This window comes from Octodon degus, unplaced genomic scaffold, assembly GCF_000260255.1.
Source record: "Octodon degus isolate 3935 unplaced genomic scaffold, OctDeg1.0 scaffold00030, whole genome shotgun sequence".
Taxonomy (NCBI): Eukaryota; Metazoa; Chordata; class Mammalia; order Rodentia; family Octodontidae; genus Octodon; species Octodon degus.
This window is the reverse complement of record NW_004524606.1, coordinates 18914843-18923172: the sequence shown is the minus strand read 5'-3', so window position 1 is coordinate 18923172 and position 8330 is coordinate 18914843. Positions and strand designations below refer to the sequence as shown.

The following is an 8330-nucleotide window of genomic DNA, read 5'->3' as shown; positions in this document are numbered from 1 at the left end:
TTCCTTTTCCTGTCTCTTGCTTTCATTCACCACCCCCTTCTTCTTGAACATCTATCTCTGACTAGGAATTTTTGCCGCTTTCCTAGAACACCCAGACCCAGTCCTAGACCAGGCCCAGTGAGTGTGTGGGAGAGCTTCTGGCTACTCTGCATCTGCAGGACCTACCAGTCCCAGCCCAGGTGCAGCGTGGGTGAGACCCTCTTTCACCCCCTTGGGATGCATCCCACCACTCCATAGTACCCCTCCACCCACCCACCGAATAGGAATTTCTGTCACATTCCAGAAACTCCAAGATCCAGTCCTAGTCCAGGCCCAGTGAGTGTGTGGGAGAGCTGCCTCTCCCCACTACTTCACCTTGTTCCCTCCAGACTCTGCTGAGGCCTGGCATACAGGCCTGGGGTGAAAACCTGCAGCTGCAATAGCTGCAGAGAGCATAGGGGACAGAACCACACAGCTATTCCAAGAGGAGAACATCTTGCCAGAGAGGCACAACAGGTTCACCCCCAAGGGCAGCAGCAGGAAGGAGCTGAGCACAGAAGCCAGACCCAAGCCAGGCACATCTGGATAAATCGAAAATTGTAGATCTGCACATGAACTTCTTAGGTGCTAAGGTAATAACTGCAACAAAGATCGACAACAAAGGTCAGAACACAGTGCTACACAAAATGAAAAGAAGGAGCAAAATGCAATCTCAAAACCCAAGCCCACCCATAACAAGTGCAGAGGACACTAACACAGAACAAATTGAGAATCACACAGCTGAAAGCAATGAATTAACAGCTTTTGAAATAATGCAACAGCTGCAGAAAGGTATAGAGGAATTAAGATTTTGAATGAAAAAAGAAATCCCTTAATTAATAACATCTGCAGTAAAGAGTCAAATGCAGAAATATATGGAGGAAACCCAATGCCAACCCAGAACAAGTGCAGAGGACACTAGCTTAGCACAAATGTATGAATTAATAGCATCGATAGTAAATAAGCAACAGCAGAAAGTTATAGAGGAACTCAGAGTAGAATTTTTTTCTACTAGCTCAGCTCAAATGCACAAATTAATAGCTTTGATAGTAAATAAGCAACAGTAGAAAGCTATAGAGGAACTCAGAGTGGAACTTCCTGAAATAAGAAAAGAATTCTCTAAACTCAGCATCTGAAGTAAAGAATCACAGACCTCATGCACTTGTATTTTTAATTTTTGGATTAAGTTTTCTTTTCTGATTGTTCAGTAGCTTCTGACTTTGGTGCAAGAAAAGACAGATATCCGTGGGCTGCTGCTGCACTCTAATACTTGTATGAAGTCTTGTCTCAGAAAGCTGCAGACACCTGCTCTATGACTGTGCCAAGCTCATGTACTCTCCTGAGTACTGGATGTATAATCAGGTCCAAAGGTAATGAGGGTCAGTCCCACAGTCATGTTGCACAGGCCGGCTAGAATTTCCAAGTCAATGAACGCAGTCACCACAACAATCACATATGTAATAAAGATGGTGACAAACACTGTGGCCTGGGTGCAAGCTGTGTGGAAAATATTTTTGCTATCATTGTGCTTAATATCCTGGAAATAGAGTTCCTCTGTTTTACCATCCAACTGCCACAGCTCACACTGGCTAAACTTTTCTTGGCCCCTCTTACCTTCTCTCTTCCTCGCCCCTCAGAAGACTGTCAGACTTCTCTTTAAGCTGCAGATGCTTGGTCTGTAGGTCATTAGGGACCAGAAATGGTTTTCCATCTCCACAAACCACTTCCATCTTTCTGCTATATGTGTCCTTGACAGTTCCAGCAGCTTCTGCTGCAGCCTGTAGCATGGATGTGGGATGTGGTGATTCTTTGACTTGGTAGACCTTTATTTAAGCCTTAAAGTACTCCACCAGGCAGTTGCAGGTGATTTTATTCCAATTGATTTGTTTGATGTCAAGGTTTTCAGGACTAAATAATCAAGGGATCAATTCATTCATTTTGATGAATTCATCATCTGTTGCTTTCAGTTTTCTTTTCTCTTTTTTTCTTTTAGTATTTTAGGGAAGGGTCTACAGGGTGTTCAGGATTTCACTACTAGATCAGACACATAGTGATTCTCCTGTTTACAGCCTCCCAAGAGCTGGGATTACAGGCGTGGGCCACCATGCTCAGTGTTTCAGTTTTCTATCAAAGTTTGGGTTGATAGCTACTTTTAAGCCAGGGCGAGGTAGCAGAAAGCAGGAAATGTTGATAAAATAGGAGTGAATATGCTTTCAAACACTGTGTAGTTCTTTATGCTGAAACCTTGAAGTATTTTTTCCAAGAATTTGGAACCATCGTCAGCCCCATATGAAAATTCATGTGGGAAACTCCAGTCTTGAACAAGAAATAGCAAACTCTATAAAAGCTTCAGGAATGTTTTCTCCATGGCCAGCCTGCCATATTAAATAAAAAGCTGGAGTGTGCACCCATGTCTATAGCAGTGCATTTTGTCATCGCTAAATTTAGGAAACAACCCAAATGCCCATCAACTGAAGAATGGATGAAAAAAGATGTGGTCTTTTAATGCAATAGAGTATTACTGAGCTATAAAGAAAGACAAACTCAGGAATTTTATACATAAATGATGTAACTAGATAGCATACTCAAAAGTGAAATAAATCAGACCATTATGTGCAAACATTATATTGTCTCGCTAGTGTAAAACTTGAAAGAGTAAATGAAAGCTGCAAATGCAATGGACAGAATATCGAATATTATCAAGGTAACAAAGATAGTAGTAATTTCATACCTTGCTAATAAGAATGGAAAATGTACCATGACTTTGGAAAATTACCTGAAAGTTTTCTAAAAAGTTGAACAAACAAGAAAATTCTTTTCCATACATCTTCCCAAGATATATGAAGTCATGTGCTTACACAAATACTGGCATCTGAATGTTTGTTATTCAAAAGAGCTCACAACTGGAAATAAACCAAATGTCTTTCAACTGGCAAATAAACAAAATATGCCATTATCTATAGTAGACTACTATGCATTAAGAAGAAACAAACTACTGGTACATAGAATGATATGAATGAACTTTGAAACTGCTAAGCAGCCCATAGAGATAGCTCAGTGGTCTAAGCACCTGCCTGGCAAGTGCAAGGACCTGTGTTCAATCCCTGGTGCCAGCCCCATGCCAAACCAGACACCAAAACTGTGCAGGGTGGCACAAGCCTCTAATACAAGTACAGGGTAGGCTGAGATAGGAGGATCACTACGAGTTCAAGCTTCATAATCAGACCCTGTACCAAAAAAAAATCCAAAACAAAAAGCAACAACCCCCCCCAAAACTGTGCTATGTATAATTATGTGTGCGTGTGTGCACGCGTGCGCGCGCACACACACACACACACACACACACACACACACTCACTCTTCTCCAAAAGGATATAGAAAGGTCATTGCCTTTCCTGGGGCTGAGAGTAGAGAGAGATTGATGGGTGATGGACACAGTGGACTGTTCTGATTGGTGGCAGTGTTCCAAAGTGGATTGGGGTGATGATACACAAGTGATCAGTACACTAAGTGGGTGAATTTTGTAGCATTATAAATCGTATGTTAGAAAGTTGTTGAAAGGGTACATCTCAGAAGAGGAAGTTGCACCAGGCAGGGGGGAATACCTTGGAGAAGTAGTTTTCTTAAATGACTCTTTTATTTCCTTCCTTTTAAAGTTAATTTTATTTCTCCTTTTGAACAAGGCACTTTCCTCATGGCGCTGGGAAGGATCATTCCCTGGAGCAGATGTACATTACAGCTCATGCTGAGTCTCCCCCTTGGCAGAGACCGTTGTCAGTGAAGAGGGAGACTCAGCTGGAGAGAGCCAAGGGAGGCTTCTGGGGTAGACTCCCCTCAGGTCTTCCTCTGACTACTCCAGCTGAGCACACAAGAAGAAAGGCAAAGCCACAGGGAGGCATATTAATTAAGATGTCTTCTTTTTGTTGGGTCACTGTCAGTCTTTTCATTTTTCAGAGGTTACAGTTGTGGATTTATACTATTTTCCTTCCATGTTCCACATAGTTGCATAATGAAAGCATTTCACATTTTGATTTTCAGGAGGAATCACTTGAATATTTTAATATGCAAGAATATCTAATTGTCAGCTGGGGCCAGGGAAGAAAAAGTATCTACTCTTGAAATGAGACTACTGAGAACTATCCCGAAGGGAAGCTTTTAGTCAGTCCATAGATGGCTCCCTTCAGAGTGCTCTCTGCAGCTTTTCTATTTCCTTCTGGTGTAGCTCATTTAGGCATAGCAGGAAAAGTCTTGGCCCTTGTGCTTTTTGGTGTGGAACTGTGTGCTATGCCACAGGTGGTATCAATAAAGAGACATTTTACTTCCAATGTTTGCTTATACTTTCACTGCCAATTAATAAATAGCAGGGAAAACACCCCTCTTAGGAGTTACAGAGGAAATATTGTTTTGATCTTGTCCACTGTAATTATTGAATATATTGTTCATTTGACCAATGTCCCGTCTGTCTTTACACACATAAGTCTAAAACAAAGAAACCATTAATTTAAACCCACTGTTAATTCAGAAGCATTTTTATTTGATATATGAATTTAAAAGATTACTCTGTTCTTCCTAAAATCAGAAGCTTATAGTATTTTCAAGGCCATATGCTCCTTTTATTCCATGAACTGACACCCTGTGGAGCATAGTGGGAGTGAAAGCAGAGAAAGTGGCAGAATGGTGTTTTGTCTTTTCTTCATTGTGCTGTACTGGTGGTTTTTTTTTTCTCCCCTTGGCTTTTCTGAAAAGTGTAATGTGCATGTTTTAAGGCTATTTGTGTGGCATAAATGTTTGCTGACATGTTTAGATTGACAATACCATATATTTTATAGCCATTTCTTAGTTTAATTTTCTGGTACTAGACTTGATAAAGATATTCCTATGAAAGCAGCATGCTCTACCATCCCTTGCAGGGGAAATTTATTTTACTTCCTGAATCAAAACCTTTCTCTCCTTGTCTCTGGAGAAACAGGGTAATTTCCTCTTGGGCCCAAAAGTTTATCCTTCCTCTGAGCCTATCCTTAGTCTTTTTCTCCATCAGGGATGTCTGCTCATCTCTAAACTTCATCTTTCTTTTAGAACATTTTTTAAAATTAATTTTATTGAGAAAAAATTGCAATGAGACAGTTTCAAAATAGGTTGGTAGGAGATTGTATCAATTAATACATTACATATTGTTGTCTTTGTAGTAGTCATTAACAGCTCAAGATGCCAACATGATATCCGGTCCAAACACTATTAGTCCAAATCTTTCTTCTTATTGAATTAAGAGCAAGTGGCTATATATCTATCCTAACAATTTTGTATCTACAGATACAGAATTGTCCTTCATTTATATCTCCTTTTTATATTCAGTTTTGTAAGACATGGGCATTCCATTACCATCCAAATATTGTAGGTGCATGAATTCAGAAAAATATTCCAATATAGTCCAGTAGTCCACAATAATAGTGGGTTATCCACAGGACTGGCAATGTCCGAATCTTTTGACTTAAGCCTTCCACAGCTCTGCATATTAACATGACTTCACTTTCATACCTTGTTTCTACACTTTTCTGCTGGCTGGTTAGGACCAAGATAAAGCAAGACCTATATAACAAGAAATAAACTTTTGTATCTGACAAGGTTAGTCAGGTCCCCTCAGAACTTATCCCAAAACCCTGTACCACACTTTGTAGATCCTTTGTCAGTGTCAGCCATGTGGATGAGTCATGGCCATTCCCTGACCAATTTGTTCTCTGTGAGAGCCTGAGTGAATGTTTTCTCTCCATGTGACTCTTTTTAGGCACACGCTACATCATCGATCACATTCCTCTGTGGCCCCATAATCTTGATAAGAAAATTTGGGACACAACTGAGTTAAATGATGCTACAGTATAGGTTCTCCTATGTCCTGAGTCCTCACTGATGGGCCAGAATGTTGGCTGTCCTTGCAGCCCTTTTTCTCTAATTTATGTTCTGCAAACTTAGGTTGTTAACCCTCCAGAAGAAAACCTTATTATTACTCTACAACATATGTGGTTGGGTTTAACCTCACTATCTGTCTGAATATCAAACATCTTAGGCATAAGATGGAACATGTATTTTTCATCAAATATTGATATGTTAAACTTTGCCTCTACAGAATATGAAAAAAGAATCTTAAAAAATACAAAAAAATTAAAAATATGAATAAACTGTTACATATTTTTACACAAAAATTTAGAAATCTAACCACATACATCATAGTAGCAGGACAGTCCTGTGTTATTTTTCCCCTTCTTTTCTTTTTTTTTTTTCTTTTTTTTTTTTTTTCAAACTTGCATGTTATATTTTATTGACAATTATGTGCATACATACAACTATTCTGGTGAATAATCTGCTAGCTTCTGAAAGAAGCAAAAAACACTGGACTTCCGGCAGCTCAGCATTTACTGTTGTATCTCTTTTCCCTCACACGTAGACAGAACTAATTCTAGATTAAACCCATTTCAACCTGTCCCATAATAGCAATTACTCAGGAATTACATAACAGATAGGTATGGCAGCAAACTCCAAGAAATGTCAATTCCAGAACCAAGAAGTATGACATGTATGAGACAAAGGATGCATTTAGGAACTAAGAGTCAAGTATCAGGAAGGGATATGAGGCCAAAATAACACAACCAAGGTCAGATTAGGTCATATAATAACTTTCAGGATTCAGACTACAGACACACTATTTTAATGATGTACCTAGAGAAAACAAAAGCTATAAACAGAATTCTTACAGTGTTTGATACACTGCATTCCTCTGAAAGAGAGAACAGAATGTACACTTAAAATCATTATGCTTTCAAGATTTTGTTAATAGATCAATCTATACACTTACCAGACTCAAGAAAAAACTTATAGTCTGTTGAGCCCTACATTCTCAATCAGTGATAGATTATTATTTAGATTATAAATAATAATCTAAAAAACTTTAAAAATACTGAGACCAAATAATCCAGAGAGCACCATGAAGCATGCTTCTTCCAGATCGCTATAAAATAGTCACAAATCTTTAAAAGACAAAAGAAATCAAGGTTGTAGAGACCAATTATGCATTGGGAAACATGATATCTCATCAATATTAAAACACTGAAATCTTCTCAAGATCTTCTCCCATAGTGGAATCTGGCATTGTGTCTTCAAGGGACTAACTTGCAATACTTCGATACATGTATATTAGCTCTGTGTTCCCTTCTACTTGCTTTATAATTTGTTCTTAGTTAAGTGATTTTTTAAGCAACAGAACATACTTAATCTGGCTTTAGGAATTAATTAAAAGCTGACTATCAGCTATTAATCCTATTTCATCTGTTTCTTTGCATTTTTTCTTGTGCGTACAACACGTCTATTAAGCGCTATAATATAAAAGATTTGTAGAGGAAAACAATTTGATGATGTACAGTGAACTATAACCACAGTAACTGGACCATAGGTGCACCAATTAATAGAGAACAATCTGTGTTCATTTACAAGGGATGATACAAACAGAGAAAGTAGCTAGGTAACAGAGTAACATTATTATTATATAAAAACTTAACATTCCAAGTTCTTGAAAGATTATGTTTAAAAAAAAAAAGGTCAACGTTTAGGAATAAGTTTGAACTTTAAACTTCTAGCATGTGCTCATTTGGGTCCTTTTGCCTTGGAATTTGTTTCCTTTGGAACCCTTCCGTTCTGACTCTGAGTAAATCTGGACACTGTAGAAACTCCATCCACAAACTTGGTTTTGAAAAGAACATTTGCGTTGTTGAACATACCTTCTTTTAAGGATACCACAATGAACTGCGAATGTGTGAAATGAGTTCATAACATCTGTCCAATATTTTGGGTATGAGAGAGATCCAAAGCTGCATCTACTTCATCCAAGATATAGATTGGAGCAGGTTTAAAGAGGAGCATGGACAATATCAACGATAAAGCCACTAGGGACCTCTGACCACCACTAAGCTCAGTTAGGTTTTCTTTCCACGTATTCCCCAAGGCAACCTTGAACTCCAGACCATCCAAAACAGTTTGCCCCTCTGGTGGTGCAAGCATCGCGTTGGCACCAGGCAAAAGAGTAGAAAAAATAGACCCAAAATCTTTGTTCACCTTTTGCCAGGCAATATTTAGGGCTTGGTTTTTCTTCTGGTCAAGGTCTTCTATAGTTGCAAGGATTTTAGATTTATCATTTTCTACAATTCTCTTCTTCTTCATCAAGTCATTATACCGCTCTTCAGCTTCTGTCAGCACACTCATAGCTCGCATGTTGACATTCCTTCCCAGTTTCTCCTTCATCTCTTGCAACTTCTGAAGTCGCTGGC

At 38.8% G+C, this 8330-nt stretch overlaps 2 pseudogenes across 1 annotated transcript; both read right to left on the bottom strand.

Moving 5' to 3' along the window:
- Positions 1–1200: 1200 nt before the first annotated feature.
- LOC101585157 lies at positions 1201–2446 on the bottom strand (annotated as a pseudogene).
- A 5152-nt stretch (positions 2447–7598) lies between these two features.
- LOC111816335 lies at positions 7599–8305 on the bottom strand (annotated as a pseudogene). The gene has a single exon (XR_002820754.1). The product of XR_002820754.1 is annotated as a structural maintenance of chromosomes protein 2 pseudogene (transcript).
- Between the last annotated feature and the right edge of the window lie 25 nt (positions 8306–8330).